The following is a 22,632-nucleotide window of genomic DNA, read 5'->3' on the forward strand; positions in this document are numbered from 1 at the left end:
GACATGGCTCTCTGGGGCGGTGGCTGCTGGGAGGAAGTCACAGTGGGAACAGGTCCCATGGGGACCCAGGCCTGAGGCTGGCCCAAAAGGCTGGCGGTGGCTCAGAGCCGCTCAGAAGTGATAAGGACTGCTTACAGGTGGCCTTCCATGGGAGGTGGGCGCCCCAGGAAGCAGACAGTCTCTCGTTGTCAAACGGGTAAATACAGAAGTCGCAAAAACTGGAACGTCACAATTGTGATATGGATCATGAGCCCCTGATGGACTGTGGCTACTGGTGTCGCAAAAACACAGACAACCGGACATTACATTATGCACCTCCTGATGGAAGCGCACAGTAGGCGACAGGGACCCGAGATCCAATAAACTCCGGGATGTGGGGAACTCAACTGAAAAAAAAATCCAGTTTTCTCAATCAATAAATTACGAGGAAAAATACATAAAAGAAACGGAGGGAGAACTATAGATTAAAAGATATTTAACAGACCCGTCCACCGAGTGCTCAGCATGGCTTTGTGAGGGACATACACACAACACACACACACACACACACACACACACACACACACACACACGCCTCCCCGTTGGTGAAATGTGAATATTGACTGGATATTTGATAGTGCCATGGGGTTCTTGTTCATTTTCAAGGTATAATGTGATGTTATGATTATGTTTTCTGAAATAGTCTTTGAAAAAATACATACTAAAATACAAGAAAGGAAGAGAGAAGGAAGGAATGAAGGAAGGGAGGAAGGAGGGAAGGAAAAGAGGGAGGGAGGAAGGGAAGGAATGAAGGAAGGGCCATCTTTGAAGTAAACTTATTCTGTAGAACTTCAGACTTCACAAATTGATAGACAAGGCCCCGATGCATTCTACACAGAACTGGGGCCACAAATTTCAAAACCTCTGGGGCTGTAGGACCCGATATGTCCTCTTATCAGCAAAGCACCGTATTTCCCACAAAGGAGAAGGTGATGAACAGTTGGTTCTGGAAGCGATCCATGACTATCTCTAGTAGGCTTTAATTTTGTGAAGGGTAAAACGGAAAAGCAAATTTCCTAAGAGTTCCTGTTACGAACAACTTTGCCAGTGCATTTGCTCCGTAAAACAAGGGAACGTAAGTCATAATGTCATGATTGCAGAAAATACAGGCCTTGTTATTGCAGAGGGGAAATGAAACCACGATCTCTTTCCAAATAGGGACTCAGCAGGCCACACAGCAGGAGAGAGGAAGCCTTGCCTGGGAGCGGAGGGGAGGATGATGATCTCAGGCACTATTTATTGAACCCTTACTGTGGGCTCCCAGCACACACTGCCTCACGTCTTCCGTGGAACACTGAAATAGAATAACTTGCTCAAGGTCAAAATGGCAGAGCTGGGAATCTCTCTAGACCCCAAAACGCAAACAGCAGCAGGCAAAACCGACTTGAGAAACACTGGGGAGATGAGGGCATCGGCACAGGCGTGTTAGGACGGGGCTGACAAAACCCAGAGTGTGAATTTTTTTCTAACTACTGACTCTCTGTGTTGATTTCCTCCAGGGATTCCACCGCAACCCTCTCTTGCCCACCCACTCAGCCCACCCCTTCTTCAGACAGTCTTCCCTCCTTTGGGCCAGATGACCGTTTGGTAGGAACGTGGGTGATCTTTCGCCCATTTGCAGTACCCACTGGTTCTGCTGCACGTGAGCCCCAAAACAGGATGACAAAAGAGGGTGCAGGGTCCCTCCGCTTCTGGCTAACTTCTTTAGGTAGGACCCCACTACCTCCAAATTAAGGGCCACTTCAGATTACTTTTCCTTTTTCTAAACAGCCTCCCTTTTCTCTTTTATTTTTTTTCCCCTGAGGTTTGAGCATGGAAGTTATTTATTTCCTCTCCCTGTGATTCTTATGCTGTCCAGAAACCTCTGACTTTCTGGATTCTTTATGGAGCCTCAAGTCTCTTAGCAGATTTCTATTTTTTATTACCTTTTATGATTTTTAATTACACAAGAAATACATGCTGGAGCACACGATTAAAAAAAAAATTCGTCAGCTATAAAGGGATTGCCGACTAAGATGGTCAACTTCTTCTGTATTTGGAACAGACGAGATCTTGATTTATGATTGGCAGATGGCCCCCTTCTTAAGGACATAAGAGGGACACAGCTTCTAATAAGAGTAACATGTCCTTATGGGGGCACACTGGCTGGTTTGCAGCCCGCCAACAGCTGTTGAGGGCTGTCTCTCCTTTCTCCACGCTTGGATCACGGTGACAGCTGAGAGCTTTAATAAAGCAAAGTGTGCCTAGGAATGTGGGGTGAGGAAGCCACCAGGACACGGAGCTCTATTTCTGCCCCTACCAATAATCCCACTGTGAAAAACAGCTGAGGTTCAGAGGTTCTGAGGCCGCCTGCTGGAGCTGAGCAGTGATCTGGTTTACCCTGAGCAATGCCGAGACATTCCCGAGGCTCTCGTGCGTCCGGAGGCAGGCCATTAGGGCACTGATTATTTTTAGCTAAGATGTTTCAGGCTTTCCATGGCAGTGAGGAGCTGGGAGCCCCCACCACCCGGGCATTTGTGGGCCTTCTCAGCCTTTTATCAAAGTACACATGACCCTCGCTCAGGAGCCCTGAGGAGATTTAGGGGAGCAGGTGATACACACTCTTAGACCACCTTCATCAAGAAACCTGACAGCAGCTTGCTGAGAGAAAGGGCAGCTTAGATTGGAAGGAAAAAAAAAGGGGGACAGTTATCATCAACACAGGGGTACCCAGTGACTCAAGCATAAAAAATCAAAGTAAGCCAGAACCTCGGACCTCCAGGACAGTAAGGGAAACACAAGCACTCAAGGAATAATGATGAAAAACAAAACACAGAGGTAATGGGAAACGGAGGAAGGTGACAGGGTGACACGCTTTTTTAAGAGCATAAGAAAGTCAATCCCTTTAGCAGTGATCGAGGTGCTCTGTGAACAGCAGGGGCTCAGTGCTTTAGGCCAAACGGAATTCCCGGCAAGAAAAGTACAGTGGTGGAGATTGTGTGCCCTTGGGGAAAACCCTGTGGTCTTCTTTGTTCTTTCCGTACTGACTGCCTCCTAGGATCGGGAGCAAAGACACAATAATACCCCAGCAGGGGTCTCTACAAATCTGTGAGCCGTCCTAACCCCCAACTTGATTTTCTTGGCTTTCTGAAACAATTTCACCCCAGCTCAGGAGCCTGAAGGGAGAATCAAGTGTCGGAGAGGAGGCCCGTGGGGGTGAGGTGTCAAGGCTGGAGGCTGGCAGCTCGTGAGCCCCAGGGCCAGAGCCTCCCCCAAGCTTGGCTGCTAGAAGATTCAGGCCTGTGTTTCTTTCGATGCTCCTTCACTCATCTGTCATTTACCCGCTGCTTACTAGGGGCCCAGGCACAGGGAATGGGAGAAGAGGTCCCCAAGAAAGCTAGAGCAGGACAGGGAGGGAGGACCCAGGTCTTGAGGCCTCAAAGCTCAGAGTGGGGAGGGCGGGGAAGGACGGGGGTGGGGGGACATACGTTTCCAAATACGGCTCGGCCTCAGCTCTGGGTGAGATGAGCCTCCGTAGCAGCTGCACCTATTTTGGGCCTGGGGTCTGTCCCATGGGCAACGGGTGTGAAGGCCTGAAGAACAAGGCATACCCCGTGAGCGCCCGTTTTGAGGGCATCTCGGTACCACTGCAGGGGCAAAAGCCAGCTTTTCTGGGAAGTCTCCTCAAGCTAGAAACTTAAGATCTCCTCCTGTTTTGTGTCCCCGGTTGCGCCCACCAGCTTATGGCCGTCTGAGCCGGTCACATCTCCACCTGCACCGCGGAAAGGCCTGCAGGTCTCTGGGAGGAGGGCGGGTTTGGGATGTGAGCCCCTCCCTGGGCTGCAGAGGGTGGAGTACATGCTCTCCTCACATGCACAGCCCGTCCAGTCAGGAGGCAGAGAGAAGTCAGCGCCCCTCTGCCTACCAGCAACCCTCCCCCCCCCCCCCCCACCCCCCCCCACCCCCCCCCGCCAGGCCGAGGCCTGGCCGTGCTGATGAAGGAATGACAAGGGCAGCCTTCCAGGAGACCCTGACCTCGGCTGCCAGATGCAGCGTTAGGCACTCTCCCCACATCCTCTACCAGGCTCCTTCCCGCCACCGCCTGGGGACGCAGCACAGACAGTGACCCTTCAGACACGGTGACCACTTGTCCGAAAGTTAAAAGGACACGACTTTTTACCTTGTAAGTGACTTGCTTTCAGTCCTTACAGTAAATCCGGACCCTCACAGGGTCTTTGGTGTCAGGAGCGATCAATAAGTAAAGGTACCTGATAAAACCTGCAGCCAAAAATAATCTCCCCGCGGCCAAAAGGGCACAGCCCTGTGGGCCACGTTGTCACCTTCCGAGAGGCTCCGTGGGACAGGGCACAAGAAGGCCATTTCCCGTGGGAAGCGCAGCTCAGCTGTGACCTTAGCAGGTTGTTGGCGCTCCGAGGGAGCCTTAAATAGAGAGTCTCCTGCCGCCTGTCTCTTCCCCGTTCGTCTGAGCCTCCTTGGGGAGAGCTCGGAGTGGTGACACCAGCTGGGTTGCCCTCAAGCGCGAGTCAGTCCTGTCAGCCATGAGGGACCCCAGACAGCCCCCCAGGCGGGGATTCAAATTCCGCACTGTGATCTCTGGGCCGCTTCTGAGGCCTGAGGGGCCCGTTGCTGGGCACACGGTTCAGCGCCCACCGGGTCCGGGTCGCGCCCACCTTTCTCCCTCGCAGCTCTGAGCAATCCACTGCCTCTGATCCACTGCTTGAAATTCGGGGCTGAAGACACACACAGGCTTTGTGTGTGTGTGTGTGTGTGTGTGTGTGTGTGTGTGTGTGTGTGTGTCTAGCCATTTCTGTAAGGAACTACTAATAGTTCTGTGTTTTAAATCACTCTGAGCTCCGGAGATAAAGATGGTTTGACCATCAATCATTGCTCCACAGCAAAAGGAAGAAGCAAATTTGACAGTCTCCTCCTGCCTTCCACGGGTTGACTGAAACCACTTTTTGGACTTCAGCAGTTAGTGATTTGAAGACGTGGGGATCTGAGCTACACGTGGGTCACAAGCCATTTGGCCAAAAAGTGATTAGGGTTCGAGGCGACCAATGTCACAGACCGGTCCGTTCACACCGGCTCAGACGGCATGGTCCTCCTTAGTCAAGCCTGTTGGAAACACAGCTCTGAGCTGTCACTGCTCTGCCCAGACATCATCAAGCACCCCCTCTGCCTATGAGCTGAGCACACAGGTCCCAGACTGACACCCACCCGACATCCCGCACGCCTGCGGGTACGGCCGCCCTTCCTCCTCCCGCCCGGTCACCTCCATCTGTTGAAATCCTAACACATCTGGAGTTCTCTCCGTCCCCCACATCCACCGATGGTCACCCCCTGATCCTTCGTACACATTTCTGGGGACATGTTTTTATTCCCTGGATCCTAAGTGGGATCTGTGACTTACTGCTTCACTTACCTTTGTACTACAGTTCCTACCCCAACACCCTGCGTTTTCAAATTTACACACACACACGTATGCACACGCATGTACACACACGCATGTGTGCACACGTGCATGCACACAGGTATGCACGTGTGCTCACATGCGCACACATGCAATGCACACACACGTATGCGCGTATGCACATGCACACACAATGCACACACATGCACATATGCACGTACACACATGCAGAGTTTAGTCACTCCAGACACCGACCCAGCGGTGAGCACATCTGAGTTCTGGTCTGAACTTTGCTTCCAGTTCTTTCATGGTCGTAGGCAGCCCCCTCTTCCACGTCCTTAGCTAAACAGTGAGGGTAAGTGACTGCTTCGAGGTTACCCCACTGGCTCTGGCCCTGCTGACTGTGTCACGGGAACTTTCTGCCCCGGGCGGGCGTACCCAGCCTGCAGGAACTACCGGAGTCCAGCGACACTACCTCATGCTTCCCTATCTCCTGGCCCACCTGTGCACACAGGCCCTGCTGCCCTGCCTCAGCCCCGCGCCCCCAACAAGGCCCCAGGTAGTGTCTACCAGGTGAGGTGCGGGACAAGCTGCCCCGGGATGGCTGCTGGGCATCTCCTTTCACACCTAGAGGCTCCACTAGGTGGCAGCACTGCTCTGCCAGCCGCCCCTGTCCCCACGTTCTGTGGATGCCACTCAGCAGAGGGTGGCTCTGGCGAAGTGCGGGCAACAGAGGGGAGAAGACGCCCCTCTGTCCTTTGCCTGGATTTTTCTGGAGACGTCCAGAGCAGGGCTGTGCTGCATATCAAAGCCGAGGCAAAAGGAGGACACACAGATACCCGTCCAGCCTTAATTTAAACTGTCAATATTTGGGGCGCGCCTCAGTGGCGCAGTCGGTTGAGCGTCAGACTTGGCTCAGGTCATGATCTCACGGTCTGCGATCATGATCTCACAGCTCCTGAGTTCAAGCCCGGCATCAGGCTCTGTGCACACAGCTCAGAGCCTGGAGCCTGCTTCAGATTCTGTGTCTCCCTCTCTCTCTGCCCCTCCCCTGCTCCTGCTGTGTCTCCCTCTGTTTCAAAAATAAACAAACATTGAAAAAAAATTTTAATAAAAAATAAAATGTTCATCATGGGTTCTTTTGCATTGATTTTGATTGAAAAAAAATCACATTGAAACATCATTAGTTCTCATAATTACCAAGTGCTTCACTTGGCCTCACCCGGGTCCCAGCCCGCCACAGCAACGTGGTTTGTGCCCCAGTGTCACAGGCCTGTGGAAACAGCTGTTTCTGCTGTTATGAACAGCATCCCAGTGTATCACCCTGCCTTCTAGAATATTCCTCTGCCGCCCTGCATGGCTTCGTTTAATTTGTTTCCCGAGGGAATCGACTGCCTACCACTGCTTCAAGTGCCCCGGGTGGGCTCTTGTTTCTTCTTTCCCTCTCGTTTTGGGAGGGCCCTTTTTCTTTCCTCTCCCCAAGTGAGCCGGTGATCTTTACAGCGCTGGGGGTGGGGGTGGGGGACGGAGGTGGGGAGGGGCATCCCCGGGTTCCCCCTGCAGGGTTCCCTGAAAGAAAAGAAAGCGAAACAGGCTGTCCACTAAGCCAACAGAAATGCCAGCGTCAGCCCCTCCCTCTACAAGCACTTGGGAGCTCTAAAAATCCCAAGGCCCGGGCCACACCCAAGACCAGAGAAGTCAGGATCTCTGGGGGTGCACTCCTTCCCCCTCCCCTCGGCCATGGGCAGTCTGTTAAGTCCCCTCAGGTGGATAGAGAACTGAGACCCCAGGTCAACCGTGGGATCCCAGGCACGAAACCGAGCCGTGGCTGCCACCTGCAGGCGAGAGCGGGCACTGCCGTCCGCTGGTAGCGTCACAGACTGGGGAACAGAGGACTTAGAACACATCTTCCACCCAGCAATGGTTCTCCTGTACAGACTTCCCAGCGACCTCCAGTCTAAGCTCTTCCAAAGATGCCGCACGTCCACGTGCCAGCATTTTCCATTTTCCCCGGTGGGGCAGCCCCTAGTGGCTAGCAAAAAGCTTCGACCTGGGACGGAAATCGGCCTTGAGAAATGCGCTCTGCTGGCCCTGGGTCTGCGCGCGCAGAGGAACAGACAGAATAAAGCTGCTCTCCTGACTCTTCAGGGGGTCAAAAAAAGAGCGACCCTATTCCTATAAAACCACGTCTCCCAATACGCATCATTAAAATATATTTGTAAAACAGAAGATAAAATACAAGCGCCCCTGCCCCCTCCATTCCCGTCATTCCCACTGTCCGGGGTGGGGGCGGGGGCAGGATACCGCGGTTAACAGGTAGAGTGCACCGGAGGCAAACGTCCCAGTCTTGCAGCAGGAGTGCAACTTGCTCTCTGAGCCTGATGTTTCCTCTGTAACGTGAGTAATCACAGCACCTCTCCTGGAGATTAGTTCTAGGACGCGAGTAAAGGGCCGAGCACAATGCCGGTCCCATGCGGTGTTGCTAATGGTAGTTTTTAAAGGCTAACTGAATTGTCTGGAACCAGAGGCGCGGAGTGCATTTCTTCTCCCTGCTTATTGTACTCATATCACAGCAGGAGTGGGTTCACGTAGATTAGTTAAATTAGCCCCAAAGCCCAAATGCTGAGGGCATCTGCTAGGAAGCTGTAAACAAACGAGGCTCCCCCGGGAATCCTTCTAAGCCAGTGAGCAGCTCATGGGCTTGGCCACCAGAGGGCAGTGCTGGGCCACGTATGGAGAGTTGCTTCCTGGTGGGGCCAAGGCGGGCCCAGGGCACAGCGGCTGTGCCGGCCGCCGGGATTCTGGCTACCTCCCCTGGGGCGAGCGTATCCTGTCTGCTAGTCTGCCAGGATCTGAGCTCAGCGAGCCCCCTGGTACCAGGTCACCCAGAGCTGGATGTACCCAAACTCTTCTCTGGTGCCCAGCTCCAAGTTAGGGCCACCTCCACGTCTTCAAGCTCAGACTCTGTTCTCACCTCCCACGGTGACTCGCCCTACATTCTGCTTCTCTCCAGTCACTCCCCTGCACCTGCGGCAGATCGAGCCTAAGTCACGGCATCTCCCGCCAAGCCTATGGTGTGAAGATCTTCCTCAACATCTGGTGTCAGTTCCTACCAACTGCTCAGACTCAACACGTGAGATCTGGTCACTTGGTGGGGAGTTACTAGAGTCTGCTGTGCGCCAGGCACTTTGCTACTCACCACCCTTCTCCGCCCAAGGCAGGCCAACAAGGGGTGGTTTCCCCGACACAGACTGAATTTTCTCGGGTCTCCAGATTCACGTCTCAGAGCCGCTCTCGGCAATGGGTGCCCCATACTTCTGGGCTTATCCTGATACTGAGCATGAGAGAAGCCCTGGAATCTCAAATTCCCACGACACACTCCCGGTTAGACCCTGCCATGCTTCTCCAGCTAAATTCAAAATGGGACAATCCCCTCCCTGCCAGATGGACTCAAACCGCAAACAGCCCCTGTGAGAGTCGGACCCAGGCCCGCGGCTCTTCCCCACTTTGCTCCATTCCTACCAAAAGGTAAAGGGAGTACTTGCAGAGACTCTGCTTTTTAGGATAGTTCAGATGTCAAATAGCCTCTCTCTGAGCCAAACATTCAAATGCTCTTAGACTTGGCAAACACTTGCCCTGCCGATTTAGGGGCTGCCCGGCCCCACCCTACCTGGAGGTTTGCATCCGAGAATGTTTTGATTATGCATGCTCTTCGAGGGAAATAAGGGAACCTGTTCTTTCACAATTATACAATTTTAGAGAAAGGGAAGTCAATGAAATCTTTGACACAAACTACAGACTATTTTAAGAAAGGGGAGAGGAAGGATATAAGGAATCAAAGGGTTTAGCGCTGCTTAAACCAGAGAGATCATAAAATACTTGTGCGGGATTTATCTCCAAGATGGAATTTAGCTGACTGAATGATACGAGATGCTCAAGATAGCAACAAGAGAAGGGAAGGTTTCAGCTTTTTTAATCACTCCAGGAGGAGAAATGCATCAAAGAGGTTTACAGTTGAGTTACATTATGAGCCTAGGTCAAGACAAGACATGTGGACCTCCGGTCGGATCCAGTTATGCACTAATGGAGAACTAATTTGCAAAAGTGGGGCAATCAGAAAGGAAATGATTGTTAAAATGAGAGTCCAAGGTCATAAGACAAGGTATTCCAGAGGTTGCCTGATGGCCTGGGCAGCAGAGAGCTGACCGAGTCCCCTGCATGGTAATGGGCCATGGAATCAAGAGGCCAACAGCCTCCCTGCCTCCGTAGTCTTGAGGTTCTCGTGAGCACCGTGTCAATGATAAGAAGCTTATACTATCAAGAAATGGTAAAATACTATTTACTCTGTTTAAGAGGATAGAAACCAAAGACCACATGTGAGATGATTCCATCTGTGTGAAATATCCAGAATAGGCAAATCCATAAGGACATAAATAGTTTAGTGGGAGTGACAGATTAATGGGATGGAGTTTCTTTTGGGGGTGTTGAAATGTTCTAATATTAGAGCATGGTGATGTTTGTACATCCCTGTGGATATACTAAATGCCTCTGAACTTTGGATGGTGAATGTTGTGATATGTGAACTATATGTACCTCAGTATAGCTGCAGAGAAACAGGGAAGATGGGAAAGTATGTCATACGATTTACAGATATTCCATCAGAAGTTATTCCAAAGTTCAGCAGTGTAAAGGGATTAGACTCATTTACCTAGAGAATTCACAGCATGGAAAATTTCATTCTCCGGCAATGGTGGGAAAAGGAGGTGTTTCTAAAATAATCAGCAGAGTTGAATTCCATTAAAAAGGTTAGAGAAAGAAATACAAAATGTACCCCTCCATTCAAGAGAATTACAGACTCTCAGAAAAGGGGCTCAGAAGACCATCTGATCCTTCAGATAGAATCTCTTATTTAATGGACGAGGAAGTGGTCTAAAACAGCACAAAAGGTTCTTAAATTAAAAAAATTAAGGCCTCTTTCCTACCCCAGTTCATCAAGTCACATTCCCTAAAATAATCACTGCTTCCAGTTTCTTGTATGTCCTTCCATAAATGTTGTATCGATGTGCAAGGACATACATATACCTCCCCTGGTGCAATTAGGCCAAATGGAGGGAAAATGTACATTAACTTTAAGGACGAGTTTCCTTATATAAGAGCAAGTCCTCAGCGTTCCTCTAACATTTCTATACGGAAGAAGGACCTCCCTTGATTCGAGCACACTGGAAAGCAGGGAGGCAAGTGCTGGAGCCTAGCAGATGCACGCGTGGACTCGGACTGTTGGCAGCTGAGTGACGCTGGGTGGCACTCACACAGCTCACTGGCATTGAAGGCGGGCAGAGGTGGAGGAACATACCCACCGTTCAGCGTGGAACCACAGCGGCACACTCCATGCTTTTCCTTAGACAAACACCAGCACACACACGACACCAGCACGCCTCTGTTCCTCTGGTCTTAGGTCTCCGTGGGAGCGCTCCGATTAGACCACCGGACCCGGAGATGGTGGTGGCACGTAGGGGATTATGGCTGCCACAGAAGGATGGAAGTTCACACGGGCCGGAGAAAAGTGAAGCGTTGGCATGATGCATGGGGAAGGTGGCTAATTCTGTATGCTGAGGCTAAGTGGCCATAGTGCCATCAGGAAAATCACAGGCAACGTGGCTGTTGGGTGCGTTCGCAGGGAAAAGGCAACATAATCACAAGGCTCAGCATAAAGATCTGCTTCTAATCAACCATGACACAAAACACTGGTCTAGCAGGTAACATGCAGCTCAGTACAATAAAAAGGCTACCGCCTTGAAATATGGTAGCAAAATACAAGGAATACAGTCCTGGCTGCAAAGTCCCCTTGAAGTTTCTTCACCCTCCCAAGTATTTTTAGTTGTGGTAACTGTAGACGGTGGACAAACGCTACTGCCCTCAAAATAAGGTGGCTCCCAAAAAGAAAGGTCAGCAGATGCCGTCTCTGTAAGTCAAGCCCTCAAGAAGGATGGGATTAGCTGTCTACAGGACAGCTTTCCAGAAGTAACCCATCTTGCAGAGTGCTTTGGAGTGACCTTACCGAGATTAAAGTGCCTGCCTTGAGTATGTCATTAACAAGCAGCCAAACTCCACGTGAACCTGTCCAGCACTTAAGAAACTGTTGTGGTAACGAGTGTGCATGGCAGGGTGGTGGTCTGCATGAATATTTGAAAAGGGAAAGTGGGACGATGAGCATCTGTCATTCATCATCTGGCTCTGCATGATTGATCCTGACCCTGTACGTTAAAATAGCCTTGAAGAAATGGAGACCGGGCCATCCGATCACCAGAACTTGATAACAATAGCACATAAGAAGATCCAACTTCTGCTCTGTGCTCTCCAAGTAACCTTTGGATCCCCTTTGCCAGGAAGAGACTGCATTGGGACAAAGACTGGTTCCACTTCCTGAACCCTGAGAGCTCCTTTTAGGAACAAATAACCTGGAAATTAGGCATAAAAACCAGTCTCTTGTGAGTATGGTTACAAATTTCTGATGATTAATCCTACATATCCTAATAAAACATGTTCATCCAACATTTATTAAGCACCTACTCTATATCATGCACCATGGTACCAACAGGTAAGATCCACATAAAGGACATAGTCCCTGCCCTCATGAGGATTATAGATCTGTGCTGACCGGGCTTGCCCAGTGGTTAAATATCACACTGGTTATGGCCGAGCCTGAAGAGGGTGATGACCCTCCCCCACTGTTACTGAAACAGTATTTTATAGTCTACCCAAGGGGCCAGAAAATTAGTTTATCCTAGGAAGTTCAGATATCATTATATCCACTGGTTCTCAATCCTGCCTGTATGTAATCACCTGAAGAAGCTTTTAAAATCTACTGATGTCTGGGGGAGTCTGGGTGGCTCAGTTGACTGGGTGTCTGACTCTTGATTTCGGCTCAGGTTGTGATCTCATGGTTCGTGAGATTAAGGCCCACATTGGGCTCTGCACTGGCAGCATAAAGACTGCTTGGAATTCTCTCTCCCTCTCTCTCTGCCCCTCCCCTGCTCACATGTGCACATGTTCTCTCTCTCTCAAAAAATAAATAAATAAACAAATAAACAAACAAACATTAAAAAAATATATTGATGTTTGGCCGAACCCCAGAGATGATCATGGAGTTGGTCTGCAGAGAATGACAGGCATCAGTATTTTAAAATTTTTCCCAGGCGATTCAAAGGTGAGGGCAGGGCCGAGAACCACTGACCTACTCCAACCCTTGTATTTTCCAGGTGGGTAAGCTCAGACTCAACTGAACTGAAGAGATGTACCCAAAGCAACACTCACTAGGTGTAATGCTCAGATGAGCTGTGACTTCTCGCACACTGAGCCAGACTATGTTTTGGCTCAGGCAATGTCTCCTCAATGTAGTCATTCGCACAATACCTTCATAATGTTTGCCATAGACACATGCATCTTCATGTTTTTAATATTTTTCTTTACAACCAATGACTTAACGATTGAACTTCAATGCAATACAATTTGTGAAATACTCCTAAAAATTAACCGTTAAAATGCAACAGATTTAGCGGCAGGCCACCTTAGTTCACAATGCGTATCATGCCTGGTGCATGTGGCACACTTTGGAACCCAAAGGGCTAGGGGTCCTCCTGACGGCAGCGGGAAGCTTGGGAAGGTCTGGGGCACATGTTGCACACCTTTGGAGCAGGTGCTCACATGTGGGGCTGAGGAAGCTTCAGGTGACCACAGGTACCAGGCAGCACAGGCATCATCTGATCCTCACAGGGTCTGTCAGTCCTGAGAAGCACTCAGGTTGGGAGGACTGATTTATGACAAGGCTGGCATGAGGCAGGAGGGGGCAACATCAGGAGGATTTATTTTACCTCTCCTGGAAAGGCCACAGGTCACCACTGTGACCAACAGACTCTTAAAATGAAGCTGCCTATCCATCACCTGGGAATTTGCTGATGGGAACACGCTGAAATTGATCTAGAAGGAGGGGAAAAATACCATTCCAGCATTCTGTCAAGTAACAGCCCAGGGACATCCTTCAGTCCAGCTCATAGCCATTCAGGGTCTTGAATTTACCATCCCAGTTAGCAAGACATTTTCTTTCTTGAATAAGCTCATTGGCCTTGATATTTTATTTAACATGTTCTGAATCACCATGCAATAGAAACAGAAAAGAAAGGAAAAAATAAAACTTTCATGAGTTCTGCTTCAGGATGAGTTAGTTCTTTGAGTTCAGACCAACAAATTCTCTGCAACCTGGATTCTAAGGAGGAAGGCTCCCAGGTTTCCAATGTGAGAGAAAAGTAATGAAAAGAAGTGGGGAATTCACCCTTGGGGGCGATGAAATGACCCAGAGTCCTTACTAAACCTGCTTCCTGAAGAAGACCGAGACTTTGGGTGTGTGTCTCCCTCTCTCTTGAATGTTAGAAGATGTTTCAGTGACCCAGTGGTTTCCCTGCAAGGACCATCCCTAGGATGGGCTCTGGTTCAAGTGCACAAGACCACAGAGACAAAGATGTTCAATGCAGCCGTTATTATAATGGGGAAAACCCAGAGATGTCTTGCATGTCTATGAGTAAGAGAATGGATAAAAAAATTGCAGATGAGCTATACAACGAGATGTGTACAGACGAACGGGGGCTACATGTATCAATCTGGATAAACCTCAAGAAAAAAAGTTGATGAAAATAGCAAAAATTAATTACATAGACAGCACCATACTACTTTGGTTTGGTATGGTAAAATATAAAATAATGGTGCATATCGTTTATGGATGCACCCACAAAATGAAAGTATAAAACACTGGACAGTAAGATGCATACCAGCTTCAGGGACACATTTACTACTGGAATAAAGGCAGGAGATAAATACCTAGTATGTTTATTATTATTATTATTATTATTATTATTAAATTGCAACGGTTTTTAAAGATCTAAAGCAAGTATGGGAAAATGACATTCGTTAAACCAAGACGGTGAGTCATGGATATTTGTTAAATGATTTCCCAGACTTTTTTTGTCAGCTCAAACAAAACTTCATAGTTGAAAAAATGTCATTTGACTACCGAAGCTCTGAATTAAAGGCGCATGTTGAATCCATTTGGTGGAAACAGTTGCTTGTGACAGAAAGGCCCGTGTGGTCCATATTGAGGGACAAATGCAAAACTTTTGCCAGGTGGGCTGAAACATGTAAAATTGGCAGAAAGGATCTGCTAAAGAGTGAAGAAAATAACATTCAATTCACAACATTTTGTACAATTTCAAAAAGTGAATTAAAAGTTTCACTTAATGAAACAGATTTGCTTTTGAAAAACACATGGCAAAAAAATTTTTTTTAAATTTTCCTTTCTTTCCTGAATTTCCTTAAAAAATGGCAAAAGGAACATACACTCATTTGAATGATGTAAGCAATATAGAGACAGTTTAAGGCTGACAAGCCCCTACCCCCACCTCTTGTTCCAGTTCCACCTCCATCCCACAAGTTAAACAAGGCCAACGATATGTATCCCTTTATCCTATCCTCTGTAAAACTAAAAAAAAAAAAAAAATTGTTTTGTAATTTTTTTTCAAACTGATTCAATTTTTACAGCTGGAAATAATTTATCTTTATCATCGCCAGCACAACTCATCCGTATTTTAGAAAAATACAGGACATGCAAATGAACAAAAACAAGGTAAAATGAAAACATTTAAATGGGTGTGCATTTTAATTTTCTGTTTGAAAAAAAACTTCACACACATGCAAATCCTGAATCGAAGGTTTAGGACAGACTCCATTTGCCAGCTTGCAGGCAGCTAACTTCGTTTGCCACAGTCACTCGCCACGAGAGGACATTCACGACCCCGGGAGTCACCCGGAATGGTTTCCACCTCAGGCAGGGTGTATTCGGGGTTGGTAAATCACTGATCACACCCTGAGGTTCAAGGCGGGAGGCATCCCTGTCCCCCAAAGTATGGCAAGGGGTATGGTCAGCGACAGGACTCTGCTCCCTCCCCCAGGCTGCTTGACTGTGGCCCACTGTGTCCTGCTTCACTCCCCCCACAACCTTGTCCTTCCTTTCTCCTCTGTCCTTCCCTCCAGCACCTCCCTCGCCCCACTCCTTTCCTGTCTACAACTGGCAAAGTGTCCACGTCACTCACCTCTTGGGTAACTGGAGCCCTTCAGCTGTTTGGGTCCCTGTTTGGAAGGACGTCTCAGCACTGCCCAGGGCTCCCGGAGCAGCCAACTTCACACAAGCATATTCACCTGTCAGAGCAAGATGCTGACTTAGATTTCCTTACAAGAACTTTGCCAGAGCAGTTAAAATAAGTTGTCTTAGGGGCTGAAAGAAATCTCTCCAGAATTGCCCCCGTCCCTTTCTGAGACATCTAGTTCAAAACACTTTCCCCTATCACAGTTTGGAGGGGCCCATCATGTAGCCCTGGAAAATATGTGTGTGTGGGGGAAACGCTGCAAGGAAAAGCCTCAAAGGCAGGAGTTATCTCCACAGGAAGAGGAAGGCCCAGAGACAGGTGCAGGACAGTAGAAGCAGAGTCCAGAAACAGGAGAAGAATATGGACATTTTAGGCAAGAACTATCACTAACCTTTACTAAGAGCTTCAGAGATTGGGGATGAGACTTGTCTGGGTGAGCAGATGGCCCTTTGTCTCCTCTCCTTCCTTTCTTCATGCCTTTCTTACTTTTTTGTTTGTTTGTTTGTTTGTTTGTTTGTTTTTGTAGTTCAACGCAATCTTAAACGTTGCTGGCATAAAAAGTTAACAACTCCCACAGAAGGTACAGCACCAAGACTGAACGCTCATGTAAATTATGGAATTGGGGTTAAGATGACGTGTCCACATAGGTTCATCGAATGTAATAGATGTGCCATTTCTCTGGGGGTGCTGATGTTTGGGGAGGGTGTGGGTGGCTGGGCAGGGAGGCAGGGAATATGGAAGCTCTATTACTTTCTGTTCAGTGTTGCTGTGAACCTAATACTGCTCTTAAAAAATCAAGTCTAGTAAAAAAAAATCTCTTTTCAAGGCAACAACCACTCCCAGGAAGTAGAAACACACCCTGTATCCACCTGTACAAGGCAGCTGTTAAACACACAAAAGACAAAAGGGGAAAGAAACAAGGACTTTACAGATAGTCCCTAGGGTCTAATATCAGCAGGCACCTAGTAATCATGTGGGGACAAGGAGCCTTGGATGGGGGACATATTCCTGTGCTTGGGGCCAGGAACCTTTGGCATTATCATTTTACACAGGGAGCTGCAAGAATGTCTTCATAATCCAAGGCTTGGGCTCCCTCTCCTTGATCCCTGGCAGGGGGGATGGGGGTAAGAAATCTGAGGACAGATGAGCCTGCTGGGCATGTCTTTCCCACACTATAAATCTGGCTGAGACATGGGGCCCAAGCTGTAAATCCCACCAGGGCTGTTCTCAGAAACCGAGTGATGGGGTTATCTGACCTCACTTGATCTACCTGACCCTGGGCTTCTCTACTGACCCTGACCAAGGAAACGTCATTATCAATCATATGTTATTCGCCGGATATTATGAATCGTGTTATTATGAACTCAGAATTTGTTGAGCACCTCCTGGATATGAGCCAACATTTGTTGAGCACCTCCTGTGTACCGGGCAACATTTGTTGAGCACCTCCTGTGTACCGGCCAGTCATGTACATTCTCTCACTTGTTCCTCATGTTCATAGTTAAGAAGGATGGACTACTCCTAGCCCTATTTTACTGGTAATATGGCTGAGGTTTAGGAGGAGCTAATAATTTTCCAAACCCACAATTACAGCAAGATCTGTGGCCAAGAAACATACTCAAGTCTGTTGCACAACAGAGCACACGCTCTTGCCTCCTAAGTCCTGCTCCTTGGGCCTCAGTAATATCACAGCATGAACCAAGGAGCCCTTTGGGTTTTGTTAGTGGTTGCAGCTGATTCATGGTGCCCAGACCTGAACTGACTGAAGCCCCATTGTGTTTCACCGCTACAGGGCTCTCCAGGTTCTTCTGTGTTCGTGTGTGCCCTGCCACACCTCAGACAGTAGCTGCCTGGACAGTTACTTTTCTCAGACGTATCAGGCTCCCCTACGTCTCCATGTGGGGTGTGCTGCTAACGTGGTTCCACCCGCTGGGAATGCGCTTCCTCTATTCTCTGTCTGGCAAAGCCTCCTTTCAACAGCGAATGCCAGTGGTGTCCCCTCCTCAGCGAAAACAAATTCCTGGTCTTGCAAGAACTCCTTGTCCTCTCCCCACTGTGCTCTCCACGTTGTGTCACCCTCAAATCCAGCTTCCCACAGATGGCTCTTCACCATCGGTGTGCGTCACTGTCTTTTCCACTAGACTCTGTGCAAAAGGCAAAAGCTGTTCATCTCCTGCCTTGTCTTCCTCATCTTTATAGTGACTTAGTACTAGTAATGGGCCAAAGGCATGCTGGGGGCCTCTTAGAGTGAGTCAGCTGGGTGTCTGAAATACCTGTAGGGTAAGTGAATGCATCAAGTGAGTTAAACTGGGTGGAGAAAGCTAGTGTAATTGGAAAACACAGTCAGGACTTTGGAAACCGCTGTTTTTTTCCATTTGCATGCCGAGGCTCACAGTTATTGCGTCGAAGTCATATTACCCAGATCACCAAAGAATTGAAGGCAGAAGCTAAATCAGAAGCAGTGTCAGTCCACTGAGCGGACCCTCAGTCTTGGCTGATAGCCTCCTAGTTGTAAATGTGGGGTTTTGGTTTTTTTCTTTTGTAAATTTTCTTTTTATGAAAAGTGGTCCGAGATGGAAAGTATGTTCTGAAAACTGGGCTTATTTGATGACACATAAGGATCTAATGGGAAGATTTTTCCTGAGAACGAGTCAAGATTTTCCTCAGCTATTGAGTTCTAAGAGTCAAGCATCCTTGAGAACTCCCCAGAAAGAAGGGAAATTGCTTCTTCTGGAAATAAGTAGACACCAGTTAGAAAACAAGTTTTATTGTAACTGTGTGGCAAATAATAATCCTTCATGATGTGCCCCCATGCTGTTCAGAAGGACTTTCCAGTTCATTCCAACCTGGGTTCAACATCAGTCAGAGAGATCACGAGTGTGCTTACACCAGGCCATATTGGTTGCCTTCTAGTGAGGCCCTCTAATGTTGCAGGCTGGACAATGCTTTGGAGATATAACGGTGCAGCAGGAAATACTTAGGGAGTACAGCTGCCGAACTGGTCCCCAACTTAATTAATTCAATCAATCAATTAATCAGCCAGTCAAATGATTAGCACCAGCACTAACATTTGTCGGTGTCTAAGCTCAAACTGCATCACAGGCATTGCTCTTTCAGAGAGTAACTGTGAAGTGGTCAAAAGGGGGCTAAACCAGGAGTATGGACACTACCACTTCATCCTCTGTCTCTTCTTCCCACCCTCATCAGCTACACATTATTATTACATACACGATAGTAAACTCTGGCCACTACACCGGGTCACTGTTGAACTTGACATTTTAAGTTGAGTGGTGAAAACAACTAGGTAGTGTGCTAAGAAATACTCAGTCCATTATCAAACTCAACACCCAAAAAACAAATACTCCAGTGAAGAAATGGGCAAAAGACATGAATAGACGCCTCTCCAAAGAAGACATCCAGATGGCCAACTGACACATGAAAAAATGCTCAACTTCACTCATCATCAGGGAAATACGAATCAAAACCACAGTGAGATACCACCTCACACCTGTCAGAATGGCTAGCATTAACAACTCAGGCAACAACAGATGTTGGCAAGGATGCGGAGAAAGAGACTCTCTTTTGCACTGCTGGTGGGAATGCAAACTGGTGTGGCCACTCTGGAAAACAGTATGGAGGTTCCTCAAAAAATTAAAAATAGAAATACCCTAAGATCCAGCAATTGCACTACTAGGTATTTATCCAAGGGATACAGGTGTTCTCTTTCAAAGGGGCACATGCACCCCAATGTTTATAGCAGCACTGTCAACAATAGCCAAAGTATGGAAAGAGTCCAAATATCCATTGATGGATGAGTGGATAAAGAAGATGTGGTCTATATATACAATGGAGTATTCCTTGTCAATCTAAAAGAAGCAAATCTTGCCATTTTCAACTATGTGGATGGAACCGGAGGGTATTATGCTAAGTGAAATTAGTCAGAAAAAGACAAATATCATATGACTTCACTCATATGAGGACTTTAAGACACAGAAAAGATGAGCACAAGGGAAGGGAAGCAAAAATAATATAAAAACAGGGAGAGGGGCAAAAATAAGAGACTCTTAAATATGGAGAAAAGCAGAGGGTTACTGGAGGGGTTGTGGGAGGGGGGATGGGCTAAATGGGGAAGGGGCATTAAGGAATCTACTCCTGAAATCATTGTTGCACTAACTAACTTGGATGTCAATTAAAAAAAATAAAATTTCTAAAAAAGAAGAAAAAAAAATAAATACTCAGCCCAGGTTCTCATCTTGCTATGCAACACTAAAGCTTAGCTATGAGGTCAGCTTGGCTCAGGAGTCACACGAGAGATTGTTAGCATATGGGTGTTCTCTGCACCTGTGCTCAGGTCCGGACTGCCGTCAGCAGTGGTAATAGCAGCAGAGTGGGTTTGGAAATAGGTGTGGGCTGAGAATTCTTTCTAGGAAATATCACTGCGAAAGCACTTGCTTTTTGTTGTTTAGGGAAAAAATGGACCCCTTGATGGAGTGAACTGGGGTGTCTCTTAGCTTCACGGGAGGAAGGGCATCAAAGTGTTTCATCCACTTCCCCGTCTGAGCCAATAGCCACTGTCTCTACCATTTTGTAATCCTAACTAGGAATACTGGACAGAGGTAGGACACTGAAAGAGTAAATTATTCTCAGCCATTTCAAAGATGTTCACAGTCATTTATGCTGCTTCTACTTCCACCGAAAGCCGCAGTGAGTCTGGTTTCAACTAGTGCTGTGTGAAGGTTCATTATTGAATGCAAGTTCATTATTTTAACAGAGCTCTTGATTACATTCTTTACTGGACTTGATGCTCCTGAAAACTGATCTTACTACATTATTGCTTCTACTGTGAATGGACAGGCTCCTCGATTCGCTAAAGACACCACTCCACTAGGGATCACTTTTGAATGACTGTAGCACAGCCTTCTCCATGAGAGAATGCAAGAGAAGGGCCAGACGGGTGCCCTGGGATTACTACAACAATCAGCTCAGCAGCGGGGAAGGTAAAATAGTGTCCTGCTAACATGATGGAATGCTTTATCCACATTCCGAAAGCCTAAAAGCGGTGCCAGCTTTGGAATCCTACAGCAGTAAGGGCAGGGACTGGTCACACTGCACTCCTACTGCTGCTTGAGTAAAATTTAATATACAGTGACTTCCGGCTTCCCACCTGCTAAGCCATGCTGTAGGAATTGCCTGAATTCATTGAGCAGCTTCCAAAAGTTCCAAACATTTCATATATGAGATCTCTCATGAGTACAGTGTTCCTCCGAAAAGGGAGTTCAGTGCCTTGTCTGACTTCATTGAGTGAATAGTAAGGGAGATTTGAAGAGAGCTGGCTAAGCAAGGACTAACATTTAGGAAAAGAAGGAGTTCTTTTGTCCATTCTGGCTCTGCTGCAAAGTTTCTATCAGACCAGATGGAAGGCATTCAGTTACTCAATGAGCATTCATCCTTCATTCATTCATCAATTTGAATGTCTAGTATGTGACAGTCACTGTGCTACTAGTCATGGGAAGTGGGATAGACATGGAATCCACCTTCATGGAGAGAACAGTCTAGGAGCTGATTGCCTTATTATGGGCTAGATGCTGCAAAGGAAATACAGTCATCTTATAAAATCTCTTTATTTCAAGGAAACCCATGGCCACCCACATGCCAAGCTCCTTCCTGCCTCAGGGCCTTTGTATGTGCCCTTTCTGTCTGCCTAATGCTCTTTTTCTGACCGTAGAGATTTCAACTCAAATGCTTTCTCCTCACAGAAACCTTTCCTGAGCATCTTATCTAATGTTATCTTTCTTGTTCACTTTATTATATCATTGCTTTCTTTTCTTCACTCTGAAATTAGTGCATTTATCTGTGTGCCTGTTCATTCTATTTCACACACTTGAACATAGCTCCATGGGAATAGAATCTCATTTGTATCCCCAGAACCCAAAGAGCACCCAGAATACAGTGAGTGTTCAACCACATTTGTTGAGGTAAAGGTGAGGAGTACCTTATGAGTAGAAGAGATAAAGTTTTGTAAACACTCAAAGCAAAATGAGTATGGTCAACTGCGTTGATCAGCAAATGCTATCTGAAAATTTTACACTGGAATCTAGATCATGATGAACAAAGAAAATATGAATGTGGCTGGGGCCATGGCAGGGTGGGCCAGAAGGGCATGGGCAAAGGACTTGGAAGCAGGAAGGGGTCTTTAGAGTGGCTGAAACCAAGAGTTCACGGAAGCAAGCAGCGAGCCTGAAAAAGCAGGCTGGACCGGCCCACAGACAGGCTTCAATGCCCAGGGCAGAAAATATTCTCCAAGAGGAGAAAGGACTCAGGAATACTCATTTTCATCCTTACTGAATAAAGGCCAGAGTTTGTTGTTGTTTTGAAGGTATGACCATCCACATTTCTTAGAAAATGCCATACGGTGTTTCTTTCAAGTTTTTATTTTAATTCCTGTTAGTCAACGGACAGTGTTACAGGAGTTTCAGGTGTGCAGCCTAGTGATTCAACACTTCCATACATCATCCTATTCTCAAATCCACAAGTGCACCCCTTCATCCCCATCCCTCCACCCCCTCCCCTCTGGTAACCATCAGTTTTGTCTTATAATTAAGAGTCTGTGTCTTGCTTTGTCTGTCTATTTTTTTCCCTTTACTTCTTTATTTCTTAAATTCCACAAGAGTGAAATCACATGGAATTTGTCTTTCTCTGACTTATCTCAGCATAATACCCCCTAGCTCCATCCATCCTGCTGCAAATGATAAGATTTTCTTCTTTTTTTTGTGGCTGAATGATATTCCATTATATTTGCAACTTCATCATCCATTCATCAGCTGATGTACACTTGGGCTGCTTCATATCTCGGCTCTTGTAGATAAAGCTGCAATAAACATTGGGGTGCATGTATCCCTTTAGAATTAGTATTCTTGTATCCTTTGGGTAAATACCCAGCAGTGTGATTGCTGGGTCATAAGGTAGTTCTATTTTTAACCTTTTTGAGGA

Source organism: Panthera pardus, unplaced genomic scaffold (assembly GCF_024362965.1).
Source record: "Panthera pardus isolate Hobbes unplaced genomic scaffold, ASM2436296v1 HiC_scaffold_3, whole genome shotgun sequence".
NCBI lineage: Eukaryota > Metazoa > Chordata > Mammalia > Carnivora > Felidae > Panthera > Panthera pardus.